The sequence below is a fragment of the Alosa pseudoharengus genome, unplaced genomic scaffold, assembly GCF_046254945.1.
Source record: "Alosa pseudoharengus isolate Yale_2024_CS ecotype anadromous, Long Island Sound unplaced genomic scaffold, YU_APseudo_1.1 YU_APseudo_1.1_scf_1, whole genome shotgun sequence".
Taxonomy (NCBI): Eukaryota; Metazoa; Chordata; class Actinopteri; order Clupeiformes; family Clupeidae; genus Alosa; species Alosa pseudoharengus.
In genome coordinates, this window is record NW_027468564.1 from 36,331,515 (window position 1) to 36,349,014 (window position 17,500).

The following is a 17,500-nucleotide window of genomic DNA, read 5'->3' on the forward strand; positions in this document are numbered from 1 at the left end:
TCGTCGGTTATTGGTTGGAACACTTTATTTTGCCTTTGAGTGGTTGGCAACACTTGTTGGTAGCAAATGTTTTCGTGTGCAGATCTCAGAGCCTAGGCTGCCTACAGAGACGCGTTTCTTGACGGCCTGCTTATGGCTTATTAGCTAGCAGATCGTTAGGAACGATTAGATGAATGTGATCATTATGTTTGGGCCTTTTTTGGGCCTGCAATCGCTGATAGAACCTTTAAGAACTCTGAATTTCAACAGGTGAATCCACAGATATTCAATCAGACTCATCTGAAGTCGCTGGGGGAACAGTTCTCCATTGCTTGCTACACATTCATTCACTGTGTTGAAATAATGCTTACGGACCTTAAGCTGGGATCAGCAAATGCTGCTCTCTGTGACTGATCTTTATGAACAGCATCCTGGCCATCCAGAGGGAAATCCATGCTAAGAAAGAAAGAGAGACAGAAAACAGACAAACCGTGAAAAGAACAGAAAGAACAATGCAAAAACAAGAGTGAAAGAAAGAGAGAAAGATGCAAAGTATAAATGAGTGTGAGTGCCCTTCTCTCAGAAAAAAAATGTTTTGTCCTTCAATGCCTACTTTTAGCAGCTGTGTTGACCAATCAGATCTGTGGGTCCATTTCTGTTCCACCGTTAACAGACGGGTTGACAGAATCAGGGGAAATACCGGAATGACAAGATGAAGTATAATGGAAATCAGTATAAATATGAACAGTACTTTTCTAGTGCGTCTAAGCCATATAGCTTCTCAGTTTTAACCTTAATAGCTCTATTGTGGCATGGATCACTGACTACCTCACAAGTAGACCTCAGTATGTGAGGCTCAATGGAACCATGTCTGATACCATCAGCACAAACATGGGGGCATATTGATAAGAGAACGGAGCTCATCACTGATGTTCGAAAGAAAAAAGTTGAGGCTGAGGCTTTAGGTTTCACAATATAGTTAAACTGTTCAATACATGATTTCAAAACAGGACAAATACAAAATATATGTTACAAATATCGTCTAGATATCTGTAAATATTAAAATCAGAGGAAATACAGCTGACTAAGAGTTTGTCAAAGTAGCCTTAATGATCTCAAACTGCCAAGCATGCATGTAGGCTATTTGAGTTTCTTAAAGCTGAACTGTGCTTAAAATGTTCAATAGGTCTACATGATTTCCTAACAGGCCAAATAAAAAATAAATGTTATATAGCCTAGATATCTGTAAATATTAAAATCGGTTCTATGATTTACAGTTCTATGTAATATGTCATGTTTCATGTTATACTGTTTCATACCATGATGCAGGTCTGCTGCTGTGAATAGGCTAAATATAACTCATATCATTTTTATGTAGGCTAGTCTAATGTATAGTTAACTTTGGCCTTGGTGCCCTGACGTGTGGCCTTTGTGCCCCCCAGCAAATATGCCCAACTGACCTTGCCCCTAAAATTATGAAATTCCAAGTCGCAGTTGTAACATACAGCCTAAGCCTATCCTAATTGTTGACGTCGTCATCTAAGCCTTGTTGCAGCTGCTGATCCTTGGTGACAGTCTGGATTTAGACAACGTAAGCCTTCTTTGTTCATACCACTTTTTTTACTTGTACGCCAAAGCAAATTCGAGTTAAGTAAAAAAAAAAAAAAAAAAGTAGACTAGGCCTAGGCCTATTGTAAAAAAAACAAATTCGCAAACTAATCAAAAGCGTGGAAATTATCGTCTCCGACTGAAGCCTAAATTAATCTTCAGTTCACAAGAGTATTTACCACCTCTAATGCCGATAACAACCGTAAATTTGATTTATTATGCTTACCTTGATAAACACCGATGGAAATGGTCGGTCTTTTTTTGTCAGTCGCTCAGATTTACTTTCGTTTTCACCTCTTCCGCGTTTATCACATGACCAATAGCACTTCCCCATGTCAGTGTCAGTCTACTGATGTTAGAGTCACTTCGGTAAAATACGACACACAAGCACATTTAGAATAGGCTAGTTATATCTGTTTTGAATCAATTATTTAAGTTGTCTTTCTGTAAATTGTCAAGATTTTTTGACATACAGTATGATCACAGCCCTAATTTAGCAATGAAAGAATAGGCCCCTGTTTTAATCTGAAGGGGGTTATTTTAGCTGGGAATTTATATCAATGTCAGATCTGATAAATTGTTGAAATAGCAGGTTATTCTTTAGTATTCAAAGCACTATAGACATTGAAAAGAGGAACATGAATGGCAGCTATAGGGGCAAGACTCCTAAGCAGCTCTGAGTCGTCTCTGTAGGCTTGTTAGTGTGTTCAGAGTGACCTACTGCCATTGCCATCTCAGTCCCCTGATGTAAACTCCATAGAAAAACAGTGAGATGAGTCAAAGAGCAGAATCTGGAGGAATCTGGACAATCTGAGGAGATTTTGGAAAGATGAATGGTCTTAAATCCCTTGCTCTGTATTCTCTAACTTTATGGGGTGTCATAGGAGAATATTATGAGCTGTTTTATTGGCAAAGGGAGGCATATGAAGGTATTACAAGCAGGGGTGCCAATAATTGTGGCCTGTTTTTGTTAAAAAATATTTATTTCTTTATGAAATGTTTCTTTTTTCAGAATAAATTTGCTTCCCTTCAAGGCTGAATTTTTCCTAATTGTTTTCATTGTCAGATTACAATAAATCACCAACAGATTATTTCTTTTTCCATTTTCAGTCAACTTTAGCAGATGTGACAGTAATTATGGAGAGTACTGAGTAACTGTCCACCTGAACCTGAGGGTGCGTATATTCTGGCCACATTAGAGACCCCAAGAACCATACTGGCCTTACGTATTGTAGCGTGCTAATTAGAGGTTTTGAATGGAGATGTGAATGGATGTGTCTAACAGGCTCATCATCACACAGGGTTAGGGGCTGTGGCTCTCTCCCATGCTGCAGAGCAGACTTGCCACAGACTACATAGCCTAACGCAGGTGTGGTGCTAGACAGGCCGATTTACCAAATGGACCTGGCTTCAATTACATCTCTGGGTATTGTTCTTTGTAAATAGCCCAGCTGAGCTTATCCTAAGTCAACTGAACTGACACATTATCTGGGAGGGCTCAATGGAGGTAGACTTTGTGTCTCTCAGCAGGTGCTGTGGGGCTGTTCTGTTCATAGCCCGTGTGCTGCTGTGGCAGAGGGGGAAGTGCTGCAGAGAGGAGATGCCTTTGCACATTAATGTTTTCTGAAGATAATAATGGCGAATCGGCGTCTGCGCCTTAAGTTTGTAGTGGTTTGCCTGGTGCGTGAACTCCAAGAGTTGAGTATTACAGTAGAAAAAAACAGAGGCGCACTCAAGGGCTTGATACTAATACAAAATTGTAAAAACCTCGGCTCTCAATACAAATTTGTATTAGTATCAAGCCCTTGAGTGCGCCTCTGTTTTTCTTCTGAAGATAATAAGAAATTAAAGAATTTATTTCTTACCTTTTCCTAGCATGCTGATCTTTGAAACAAAGTCAGACCAGCAAACAGCACGTCACGCGTATTATTCTTTACTTCTAAGACGCATAAAACATGATGAATAATGATGAAAAGTGCACATCATGGTAACAGCAGTCAGCTGTGTGGCCTTAACATGTTAAAGTGTGATGAGCAGGAGGCTCATAGGAGGTTGGGCTACAGATGCTCCTGTGTGGCCTTAACATGTTAAAGTGTGATGAGCAGGAGGCTCATAGGAGGTTGGGCTACAGATGCTCCTGTGTGGCCTTAACATGTTAAAGTGTGATGAGCAGGAGGCTCATAGGAGGTTGGGCTACAGATGCTCCTGCTGTTGCAGTTGTGCAGGATGAGCCTGTGGAGCAGAGAGCTGCATCATGGGCAGCAGCAGCCAATCAGCATCTCTCTCGCCAGCCAGCCGTGCCAGCTGTGCCCGCCTCACTCCCCGCTCAGTGGGCAGCAGCAGCAGCAGAGGCCGCCTGGGCAACAGAGGGGCAGCTACCCGCCGCGGCAGGACGGGCAGTCAAGGCGAGGCTGGAAACGGGGCAGAGAGCGCTCTGCTTCACGCCCAGCCCCCACCGGCCAGCCTCAGGCGAGCTGACTGTTGGGACGGTCACGGGAGGTTGGCGAGCCGTTCCCCAAGCGCGCCAGGGTTCTCCAAAGTGACAGTTCATGCGCAGTTGCGCGGTTGTGCTTGACAAGGTGGAGGCACACCTGGGTATCTCTCAGTGGACAAGGTGAGGGCACACCTGGGTCTCTCTCAGTGGACAAGGTGAGGGCACACCTGGGTCTCTCTCAGTGGACAAGGTGGAGGCACACCTGGGTCTCTCTCATTGGACAAGGTGGAGGCACACCTGGGTCTCTCTCAGTGGACAAGGTGGAGGCACACCTGGGTCTCTCTCAGGGCACAAGGTGGAGGCACACCTGGGTCTCTCTCGGTGGACAAGGTGGAGGCACACCTGGGTCTCTCTCAGGGCACAAGGTGGAGGCACACCTGGGTCTCTCTCGGTGGACAAGGTGGAGGCACACCTGGGTCTCTCTTGCCAGCCAGCCAGTCGTGCCAGCACAAGGTCCAGTTCCTGTTCTTAAGGGAGTTGGTCCACACGTCTCACTTCAGTGATCTCTCGGCTGCCTGAATACACCAGTCAGCAGACCTTGAACCACTGGGACAAAATGACCTGTTTTCCTAAAGTGAACCTGTTTTCAGATCACACTGAGCATAAACGTCAACTAAGTGAGTCAGGACTGAGTATGGGTGCTCAAAATGACCATGTGCTTGCATGCTCACAGTTAGTGGACAACACATGAATTAAAAAATAATAATTGTTGCTCTTCACCACCCAACTCACCAGTGACATGACTTCTACCTCTTCCCCGACAGATTGTTTTCATGCTAAAGAATTGCCAGTTGGCAGGAGTACTGGGACCTGTGTATCGCCACACAATGTGACTACATGTAAGTCCAAATTTAAATCAAACGGCCTATAGTTTTTGTCTCGGAAATGTCTGATCATGCCACATATAGGCTGCAAGTTATGGCTGACTTACATAGTACTTTCATATTTGATCTTCTGAGCTCTGGTTCATCGATGTGACCTACAGCTGCAGATCCCCACAGCCTGGACAGAGCTCCGCCATGAGCACCTGAGATTAGTGGACATCTGGGAATCCACTGATGTCTCAACACCAAGCATCTGAGATCAGTGGACAGTATGGGGCGCCAAATGTAACATGCCTTATTTTGTGGACAGAATGAATTTCGTGTGACGAAATACATATATTCATTACGAAACCTTGTTACATCGTAACGCCTTTTGTCCACGGAATGCACAAATTGGTTTGCATTGTGTCCACGAAACACTGAAGAGAGCACATCATTTCGTGGACGAAATTGACTGGTGGCCTTTTCCTTTCGTGGACATAATGCTGAATGCAGTATTCACTGTCGTAGACGAAATGTTTGGTCAAAAGTAATTCTGTCTACGTAAATACGGAATGCACCTACACGCATCATTTTGTGCATCCTATTTCAATTCGTCCACAGAAGTATTGTGTTGTGTTACAGAAGGCATTCCGTCCACGCAATAGTAACTTAACAACTTACGAAATGCATTCAGTGACATATGCTTTCATTCTGTGGACAAAATGCATAATAGAATCACGTACAATACATTTCGTGAGTCAGCAGTTTACGAAATGACTTATGTGTCACGATAATTTCATTACGTGGACGAAATGCATAACAGAATCACGAAATCAGTTTTGTGACCTGATGCAATACATTTCGTGAGTCAGCAGTTTACGGAATTAATTATGTGTCACGGTCATTTCATTACGTGGACGAAATGCATAACAGAATCACGAAATCAGTTTTGTGACCTGCTGCAATACATTTCGTGAGCCAGCAGTTTACAGAATGAATTATGTGTCACGATAATTTCATTACGTGGACGAAATGCATAACAGAATCACGAAATCAGTTTTGTGACCTGCTACAATACATTTCGTGAGTCAGCAGTTTACGAAATGAATTATGTGTCACGATAATTCCATTATGTGGACGAAATGCATAACAGAATCACGAAATCAGTTTTGTGACCTGCTGCAATACATTTCGTGAGTCAGCAGTTTACAGAATGAATTATGTGTCATGATAATTCCATTATGTGGACGAAATGCATAACAGAATCACGAAATCAGTTTTGTGACCTGCTACAATACATTTCGTGAGTTTGCGGAATGCATTAATCAGTGGGTAGCCTAGGCTACCATTTAGAAGTGGCCACCTCAATCGCGCCTCCCGTTAGTCAGAGCTCTGTGAAACAAAGGAAAGCCCTTTATTTGGACGGGCAAGTAGGCAGTAGGCCTATTATGCGCGCACTCCAGCGAGACGATATAAACTAGGCCTACTGTTAGGCCTACAACAAGTCGCGATTTATTAGGCTATCCAATCGCTATACTGTTTTCATGAACATTACAGGAATCCACTTCTTGATTGTTTTAAATATCGTTGCTTAGCCTACCCACGAGTTTGTGAGTTTCACTTTGTAAAGTTTGCCAAAATCACCTTTTTACATGGTTGTTTGTATGAAAATGTATTAGTATTTTCTCTCTGTTTAATATGCCATGTATGTAAATTTGATGTCAGCTGACCGTTGAACGCGCGTTTTGGGTAGGAGTGACTTTCATTGCACTTTGTTTAAATGGAGGCGCGGGGAGAGCGCTCGCCCCCGAGAGATACCTGTGCGAAGACGCTGGTGTATGGAGTAGCGCGCGTTAGAGGCCTTGCATGCTGAACCGTGACTTTTTCTCGCTATCTGCGATCACTCATTTTTTCCCAAAGTCATTGGATTACAGCAAGCAAAGGAGCATTTTTCCTAACGTGCGTGTTTTGGTGAGATTGCGTTTCGCAACCGTATTAGGGAACGACTTCTCAACAGACTGTAAGCGCAACGACTCTTTCTTATTCCGGGGATCACGTTTGTGTTTTGGACTTATTGAATCATCTGCTTGATGTCGGGACTATTGGGCACTGAACTTTGGGGGGTATTTGTTCGTGCATTGTGAAATTTTGTTGTTAATTGTGTGTCGGGCCTTCAGTTGCGCGCCGAGTGGCCGCGAGTTCTTTCATTACAATACAAAGTGAATCAATCTCATATGTTTGGGTTTCTTTCTGTAAGATAGTTTTTTCTTTAATATACACTCTTATTAAGAGGAAGGCAAGGCCTTTTGCCAGTTTTCGTCTGCATTGAGCTAGAATGATTTCCTGCTTGTTAGATCCGCCCGTAACCTTAAATGCGTAGTGGCAATCAGTTCTTTTGAATGAGGGCGATTTGTTACAACTTGCACAGACACGCATAGACTTTGAATGAGCACTCACAGCCTACCACTACCACCTAGGCTAATGTTATGCCTCTATATTTAATGAATTAAGAAGTAGGCCTATGCATTGATCAGGGAAACATTTAGTTTCTTTTTCTTTCGGTCCACGGTTCCAGCAGTTGTGCCGCAAAATTAACAGAATGCACCGGGCATATACCTAATCTAGCCTAAAATCGTGGTCCAGTGGACCAGCAATCTACTCGTAGAAGAGGCTCATAGTTTGAAGATCATAGACCATAGATAATTCAGAGAAAGCCTATGCAGTTGCTTTTCGCGGACCTAGGCTAGGTCCAGCACGGCCTGGCACCGGTTCGCGGATTGCCAATCACACTGCCGTTGCAAAGCCTCTGAATGCAGCCAGCTGTCCCGTTTACCGGCAATGCTACAGCGGACTTAAGCTGCCACCATGTGGCGAAAAGTTGCAATAGCCTACATTTCACGCAGCTCTGTGAACGGGAGGCGCGAGTGCCACTTCTAAATGGGACCCACTGGCTAATTCATTCCGCAAACTGCTGACTCGCGAAATGTATTTTAGCAGGTTACAAAACTGATTTCGTGATTCTCTTATGCATTTCGTCCACGTAATAAAATTATCGTGACACATAATTCATTCCGTAAACTGCTGACTCACGAAATGAATCGTAGCAGGTCACAAAGCTGATTTCGTGATTCTGTTATGCATTTCGTCCACGTAATGAAATTATCCTGACACATAATTCATTTCGTAAACTGCTGACTCACGAAATGTATTGTAGCAGGTCACAAAACTGATTTCGTGATTCTTTTATGCATTTCGTCCACGTAATGAAATTATCCTGACACATAATTCATTTCGTAAACTGCTGACTCACGAAATGTATTGTAGCAGGTCACTAAACTGATTTCGTGATTCTGTTATGCATTTCGTCCACGTAATGAAATTATCCTGACACATAATTCATTCCGTAAACTGCTGACTCACGAAATGTATTGCATCAGGTCACAAAACTGATTTCGTGATTCTGTTATGCATTTCGTCCACGTAATGAAATTATCGTGACACATAAGTCATTTCGTAAACTGCTGACTCACGAAATGTATTGTACGTGATTCTATTATGCATTTCGTCCACAGAATGAAAGCATATGTCACTGAATGCATTTCGTAAGTTGTTAAGTTACTATTGCGTGGACGGAATGCCTTCTGTAACACAATACTTCTGTGGACGAATTGAAATAGGATGCACAGAATGATGCGTGTAGGTGCATTCCGTATTTACGTGGACAGAATTACTTTTGACCAAACATTTCGTCTACGACAGTGAATACTGCATTCAGCATTATGTCCACGAAAGGAAAAGGCCACCAGTCAATTTCGTCCACGAAATGATGTGCTCTCTTCAGTGTTTCGTGGACACAATGCAAACCAATTTGTGCATTCCATGGACAAAAGGCGTTATGATGTAACATGGTTTCGTAATGAATATATGTATTTCGTCACACGAAAGTCATTCTGTCCACGAAATAAGGCATGTTACATTTGGCGCCCCATAGGACAGCTGGGAATCCACTGATGATGTCTCAACACCAAGCACCTGAGATCATTGGACGGCTGGGAATCCACTGATGTCTCAATACAAAGTTCAGGTGTTTCACACAGGTAGCCCAACAGCAGTCCATGTGGACTAAAAGCATCACCTTCCATGAGATTCAGCATTATCTCCACCAGAGGCCCCCAAATGCCTTCATCTCACCTGGCTTTCTGGAAGACTCCTGTGGTTTCCCTGCCTGGTCACCTGCTGACTGTGGGATCTTACCTGCTCTTAGTCTACTCCATAGGATCACGTTATAAGCCTGCTGGAGTGAGACATGAGTTGGTCCAACTGCTGATCATGAAGCACTCCTGGGAGAAGGGAGTGGGTGAGCAGACTCTCCTGTGGGCTGTTTGGACTCAGCCTCCTAGAGCTCCTCTAAGGGGCAGGAGAGCAGCAGGAGGCAGAGCAGGAGATGCTCCCTGCAGCACAGGGGACAGGTGAGCAGGAGATGCTCCCTACAGCACAGGGGACAGGTGAGCAGGAGATGCTCCCTGCAGCACAGGGGACAGGTGAGCAGGACATGCTCCCTACAGCACAGGGGACAGGTGAGCAGGAGATGCTCCCTGCAGCACAGGGGACAGGTGAGCAGGAGATGCTCCCTACAGCACAGGGGACAGATGAGCAGGAGCCTGTTTGGAACCACAAGTCCCACTTGTTCTGCTTTAAGCACCATCCTGTTGTTTGATTGGATACTTCCTCTCCCTCCTGCTGTACTGCTGGAAGAAATATATTTCAGCTAGGAGAAATATATGTATTGCCGGAAAAAAACTGTTCACTGGAACCTATGGCCTCGCCAGGCTTATGGACACCTCCTGCACTAACTCTTTCCTACCTTTGTTAGTGGTAGGTTTAGTCTGAGAATAAAAATTATATTATATTTTATATTTTGATATAAAAAAAAAATAAAAAAAAATTACTAAGTCATTGGCACTATCATTGGCACCCCAAGAAATTTGAACGAAGGCAATGTAAATGAACTAACTCATTTTAAATTAAGCATCATCAATGATTTTCCTGTTTCACTGGGGTGTAAAACATAAGGTCATTCAATTCAATCATTAAGACATTTGAGAAATTAACTTCCTGGAAGCGGACGCAAGGCTGTTTTGTCAGCAGCCACAGTGAGGAGAAGGGAACAAAAATCCCCAAAGAGTTTGGTGGCATCTTGGGGTCTCCAAATCCACTGTAGAACGTCACCTCCATGCCAACACACTGTTTGGAAGGTATGCCAGAAAGAAGTCTTTCTCATATTTTCATCACAAGCAAGAGCACTGGGAGTTTGTTAGACGCCACTGGGACAAGAGAAGACAAGAGTGCACAAGAGAAGACCCAGGACTCTGGCAGATGTGGAGAGATTCTGTGTTGAGGAAGGTCCAACAACCTTCCACTGTGTTCTCAGGGCTTATAAAGACATTACAAGAGGAGACTCACACTGCTCTGTTTGGCAAAAGGGGGTAGCACAAAATAGTAAATAATTACAACACACGTTTTTTGGAGTACAATTTATTTTTTGATCACATGTGATGGTTTTCTTGTGGTAATGGCTCATATGGAATTTTTTTTTCTTTCCGTATTTGCTAAGGACAACATTTGACAAACAGTAAGGGGTATTTTTTATCAGCCTTTTTTACCCATATTAATAAATTTGCCAATAATTCTAGAAGGGCATTGTAGTCCACCCATTAGCCTATGTATGCGCCTAAGGCTACCAAACACTAACACAACAAGTTGGCATTTGTATCCAACGTCAGAGATCAAAGGCTAGTATTTTAGTGTTTTTGTACAGTAAGAGTCTTCCATAAATAGATAAGTGTTTATAGATCTGCTCTTCCTCTTTGCGTGGGATCTGAGCAGCTACAGCATGAGGTCCACAAGTCTGTCGTGTCTGGCAGTACACAGCCCTTTAATAGAGCTACAGCAGTTAATGATGTGGCCTAATGACTCCAGATGTTCAGGGCAGCATACTGTACACATACACAGGCATGAATGGATGGAGAGAATCCACAGTGCTAAGTTGCACTTCATTGGAAGAACTTCCATGTCACACGCACACACACACACACACACACACACACACACACACACACACACACACACACACACACACGCGCATGCACGCACACAGACAAAAATCAATTCCCTGTTACCTCTAAACACACAAAGTCACACACAGAAATGTTGTGTCACACATGGAAAAACACAGAAAATGCTGATTAGTTATTGTGAAGTATAACTCTAATGGACATACATATGATTCACATAAAAGTACATGTAGTGCTACATGAGGTCACAGAGACCTTGACCTTTGACCCCCAAGATCAAAATGGTAACAAATCAAATAGGAGAAACAAATAACACCAAACCATACATATCTGTAGCCTGTTAGATTGAGGGTTTCCCTGTATGAGCTGTAAACTCTGTGTGCTCTTCATGAGAGGGGGCTTGTACTACAGTATGTGCGTGCGCATTCCGATTTTGTGCCCAGGGCCTGTGCATGGAGGCATAATGACCTTTCTCTCAAGGTGAGTAAAACTAGAGAGCTGATAATGAACCTGAGAAAAAGGAACAGAGGGCATCAGAATAGAATAGAATAGAATAGAATAGAAACTTTAATTGCCACACAACAATGTTGGTGGTATTTTTTGTAGCTCAGTCCGTTTGGGGGGGGGGGGTTAATAGCGGGAGGGGATAAATTAAATAAATATAAATAAATAAATAAGTAGAGTTGCAAATCTTCAGGAGTTCTATTTCTCAGGAAGTCCAGTATCCAGTGACACAGAGCTGAGTTGATGTTCATGGCTTGCAACCTAGAGAAGAGGATGAGTGGATCAATGGTGTTAAAGGCAGAGCTAAAGTCAATGAACATCATGCGTGCATAGGTGTTGCTTGACTCCAGGTCTTGCAGTATAGAGTGAACTCCTAGGTTGATGGCATCTTCCACAGATCTGTTTGACTGGTAAGCAAACTGGTAGGGATCCATCAGCGGTGATACTGTGATTTGCAGATGGGAGAGTACCACACGTTCAAACACCTTCATAGCCACTGAAGTGAGGGCAACGGGCCTGAAATCGTTGAGCCCAGTTGTTTTTGTTGTCTTTGGGACCGGAATGATGGTAGAGGCTTTAAAACACTGTGGAACTACACACTGCTGCAGAGAACTGTTGAAAATGTCAGTGAAGACAGGTGCCAGTTGATCTGCACTGTGTCTGAAAACAGCTGGGGAAAGCTGATCTGGTCCTGCTGCTTTCCTGGCCTTCTGTTTTTTAAAAAGTTTGCACACCTCTGCCTCCTGGATGACAAAGGGAGGAGAGGAGGAGGTGGGAGGAGAGGGGAAGACTGCTGGTGGCTGATTGTCCTCAAACCGGGCATAAAATGCATTGAGTCTATCAGGAAGCTCAGGGTCCTCATCTGGTGGTGAAGTAGACCCTCTATTGAAATTGGTCATCTCCTTCAGACTTTTCCAGACTGACCTGGGGTTGTTGGTGGCCAGTTGATGCTCCAGTTTCAATGCATAATCAGCTTTAGCAGAACGAAGTTCATACTTGGCAGTCTTATACTCCTCCTTGTCTCCTTTCTTAAATGCAGAGCTTTTTTTCCTGCAAAGTGCAGCAACCTCTTTGGTGAACCAGGGTTTACCATTGCCATATGCCACAGCACCATCATCACCCGTTACTTCACATAGACTGGTCTGCAGTGGACAAGCTGGGCCCCTTTAAATTCCTCAGAGTTCCATCACTGAGGACCTCACGTGGTCATACACCACAGATCAGCTCATCTAGAATGACCAAGAGCAGCTGGACTTCAGGACATTCCTTCCACAAACTTGCCCAGGTGTTGAGATTGCGTCACCAAACAGGCTGCCAGTGTGGCATGACAACAGCACTGCTCAGGACCACAAGTCCCTCCAGAGATTCATCAAATCAGCAGAGAAGATCACAGGAGCTGCACTCCCAACCCTGGAACTCCCCAGCAGAGAGTCTGCAGACAGGCCTGAGGCACTGCCAATGACCCCACCCATCCCATGCTGGTATGTCCATCTGTGTGTTCCCGCTAACTTTGTGACCTGTGGGCCGATGACACCTTATTGGCTCCTCTGTCTGCTGACGTTTCATTGGGGTTCTGCTCTTTATAACTGCACTGTTCCAGGTTGTGAGACTCGGGAACTAAACAAGGCTGAATAGTGTAAATTCAGACAGGCTGTTTCACTCTGTTTTGACCAGATACTGTTCTACAGTTAAGGCCTTAAAGGAACCGTATGTAGGATTTTGGCCAAAACTGGTACTACAATCACTTTCAAAATACTGTAGAGCGGTGTACACCGCAGATGTGGTAACTAGAGCAGAGCTGGCAACCCAGATGCCGAAACACTATTGACTTTGTGATTACTAGATAGGTGGAGGGTGGCAGATCAGGCTAAAACACAAATATGTAAACATCAACATCAGTTGAGGACTGCAACTTCACTTTTTTAAATGACGATATCCTGGCCGGACTACTGTTGTCAGTGATATAAGTATTTGAAATTAGCATGATTTACTAATGTCTAGTGATTAGTGACTAGCCATTTTATGATTAATTGAATTACATTTCTTACATACGGTTCCTTTAATGTTCTTTTGCCTATTTTCATGTTTTCTTTTAAAAACAGTCTTCAAACACATTCACAGACGTTGTTTCAATGTGTCTTTGCCCACAGTGCAGGCTCTCTCTTTTGCTGTTGCTGCAGAGCCTAGAAAGGGGTGTGGCCCAAACACAGATCATGTACCCAGTTTCCCCAGACAGGTTAGCAGGTGGTCCTGCAGTGTGAGCCGTTCCTGCTGGAAGGACGCAGGACTGGACAGGACATGTGGTTGGGTGAGTTGAACCAGTTGGTGTAATAATGTGTAGTGTGATCCATTTACTGTGTGTGTACTAGGAGTTGAACATATGTACATATGAATGTGCTGTTCCTTACGTCTTTATTGCCCCCTGTGCTGTGGACATTATTTATGTCTCTTAGTCATTTATGTATCTGGAAGACGTGCGGTCCTAGTGCCTTAGGTGCTCAGTGACTGTAGCCTCAGGTGGCTTGTGGTCAGATTGAACTTTGAACTCTGACCCCTTAGACTTGCTGGTGAAGCATTTGAGTACTGAGGATGGTCAGTCTGTTATCTGGACTTAGTTTATCTAACACCTGCTGCCAGTGGATGGTGAATATTGCACAGGAAATGTGTTGAGCTGAAAGAATAAATGCAGTTTTGGTTTCACAGTTGGGTCTCAAAACACAGTGGACACCCCCTGCACTGACTCTTCCCCACAGTCACTCCACATCAAAACTGTACCGGGTTAGAAGTTATTTGAGGTGTAGAATGTCCTGCATTTTACCCATCTGGGGGTAGTATACAGACACACACACTCACACACTTGGAGCAGTGACTTCACCAAGAGCCCACACACACTAATAATAATAAGTTTAATAATAAGTTTATTTTATAAAGCGCCTTTCTCAAACCCAAGGTCGCTTTACATAGTAGGAAGGCAAGGAAACACAATAGCAAACAAACAAACAATACAACAGAGACAAAGGCAGGGAAACACAATAACAAACAAACAAAACAATACAACAAAGACAAGTTATCTGTATGGACCTATGTGTTGGGTGTGGAGGAGAAGTGATCATTAAACAGAAAGGTCTTGAGATGTGCTTTGAAGAAAGGAAGAGAAGGACAAGCACGAAGGAGTTCCAGAGTTTGGGGGCCAAGGCACTGAACGACCTGCCACCCAGGGTGGAGAGTCTGGAGCGGGGGATAGCCAAGAGGTTTTGGTCAGAGGATCTGAGTGAGCGGGAAGGAGGAGGACACTAGGACCACACACCTGGAGCAGTGGGCAGCACATATATACACACACACACACACCTGGAGCAGTGGGCAGCACACACATACACACACCTGGAGCAGTGGGCAGCACACACACACACACACCTGGAGCAGTGGGCAGCACACACACACACACACACCTGGAGCAGTGGGCAGCACACACACACACACACACACACCTGGAGCAGTGGGCAGCACATACAGTATACACACACACACCTGGAGCAGTGGGCAGCACACACACACACACACACCTGGAGCAGTGGGCAGCACACACAAACACCTGGAGCAGTGGGCAGCACACACACACCTGGAGCAGTGGGCAGCACACACACACACACACCTGAAGCAGTGGGCAGCACACACACACCTGGAGCAGTGGGCAGCACACACACACACACACACACACACACACACACCTGGAGCAGTGGGCAGCACACACACACACACACACACCTGGAGCAGTGGGCAGCACACACACACACACACACACACACACACACAGAGCAGTGGGCAGCACACACACACACACACACACACACACACACACACACACACACACACACACACACACACACGGAGCAGTGGGCAGCGCACACACACACACACACACACACACACGGAGCAGTGGGCAGCACACACACACACACACACACACACACACACACACACACACACACACACACACACACACACACATCTGGAGCAGTGGGCAGCACACACACACACACCTGGAGCAGTGGGCAGCACACACACACCTGGAGCAGTGGGCAGCACACACACACACACACACCTGGAGCAGTGGGCAGCGCACACACACACCTGGAGCAGTGGGCAGCACACACACACACACACACACACCTGGAGCAGAGGGCAGCACACACACACACACACACACAGAGCAGTGGGCAGCACATACACATCTGGAGCAGTGGGCAGCGCACACACACACACACACACCTGGAGCAGAGGGCAGCACACACACACACACACACACACACACACACACGGAGCAGTGGGCAGCACACACACACACACCTGGAGAAGTGGGCAGCGCACACACACACACACCTGGAGCAGTGGGCAGCACACACACACACCTGGAGCAGTGGGCAGCACACACACACCTGGAGCAGTGGGCAGCACACACACACGCACACACCTGGAGCAGTGGGCAGCACACACACACCTGGAGAAGTGGGCAGCACACACACACACACACACACACACACACACACACCTGGAGCAGTGGGCAGCACACACACACACACACCTGGAGCAGTGGGCAGCACACACACACACACCTGGAGCAGTGGGCAGCGCACACACACACACACACACACACACACACACCTGGAGCAGTGGGCAGCACACACACACACACCTGGAGCAGTGGGCAGCACACACACACCTGGAGCAGTGGGCAGCAAACACACACACACACACCTGGAGCAGTGGGCAGCACACACACACACACACACACACCTGGAGCAGTGGGCAGCACACACACACACCTGGAGCAGTGGGCAGCACACACACACCTGGAGCAATGGGCAGCACACACACACACACACCTGGAGCAGTGGGCAGCACACACACACACACACACCTGGAGCAGTGGGCAGCACACACACACACACACACACACCTGGAGCAGTGGGCAGCACACACACACACACACACACACACACACCTGGAGCAGTGGGCAGCACACACACACACACACACACACACCTGGAGCAGTGGGCAGCACACACACACACACACACACCTGGAGCAGTGGGCAGCACGCAGCACACACACACACACACACCTGGAGCAGTGGGCAGCACACACACACGGAGCAGTGGGCAGCACACACACCAGTGGCGGCTGGTGGTTAAAAAAATAACGGAGGAAGGAATGTCTGCTTGATTGGCGTTAGTGGCAAATGTGAGGTTGTGATGGTGTTGGTGGCATATGTGAACAATAGAGTATGTAGGCCGCCTACCCAGACACATTTATAGCAGCAGTATGTACTATGTAGCAGGGTGGGGGTCTGACCTAAGGAGCTAGGCAAGCATGCAGCAGCCAGAAAAGTTGTGGGTTCAATTCTTGGCTTCAACCATTGTGCATTTGAGCAAGGCACTTAACCCCAAATTCGTCCAGGGACAATGGACTTTGTAATATAATTTAAATATATAAGTCACTTTGGATAATAGTGCTAAATTAATAAATGTAAATGTAAATAAATGTAAATTTAGGTCTGGGAAGTCAGGGAAGATATGTAGGTCTAGTTATGAAATACTGTTTTCCAGATGTGAAAAATTACGGAAAGTCTGGAGGTTTTGCTCAGTTGTAATATATTGGCAGAAAAGTCTATAATAATAAAAATAGACACTTGTTTTATAAAACCATGTAACTATTTACCATTAAAAATAGACCTTAAATGTGGCTATTTGTAACATGCTATTGTTTTTAAAGCCAAATCGCTATAATTTAAAGACAGGTTGTAATAGCTAAGTGGGAATTTATGAAAGCATAACTTGGATGATTATAACAACGCATAATTATCCAAAAATGTTTTATCACCAAGTGAACTGTCCACGTATGTGACAGGTCAGCAGTAGGCTATGGCTGATTGTTTTCTGTGATAACGTTACCAGTTAGCCATTAGTAGCCTATTTGTCTGACTATGTAGCATTCAGTAGCCTACACTAGCCTTACCGTCTTGTTTTGGAATATGA

General features: G+C 45.1%; 1 protein-coding gene and 1 pseudogene across 2 annotated transcripts in view; both read right to left on the bottom strand.

Annotated features, from left to right (window-relative positions):
* LOC143126776 (uncharacterized) overlaps positions 1–1,855 on the bottom strand; it is a 132,197-nt pseudogene extending 130,342 nt beyond the window's left edge.
* Positions 1–17,500, bottom strand: part of LOC143126619 (NACHT, LRR and PYD domains-containing protein 3-like) — a 213,887-nt gene that overhangs the window by 71,720 nt on the left and 124,667 nt on the right. The gene's annotated exons all lie outside the window — the stretch shown is intronic.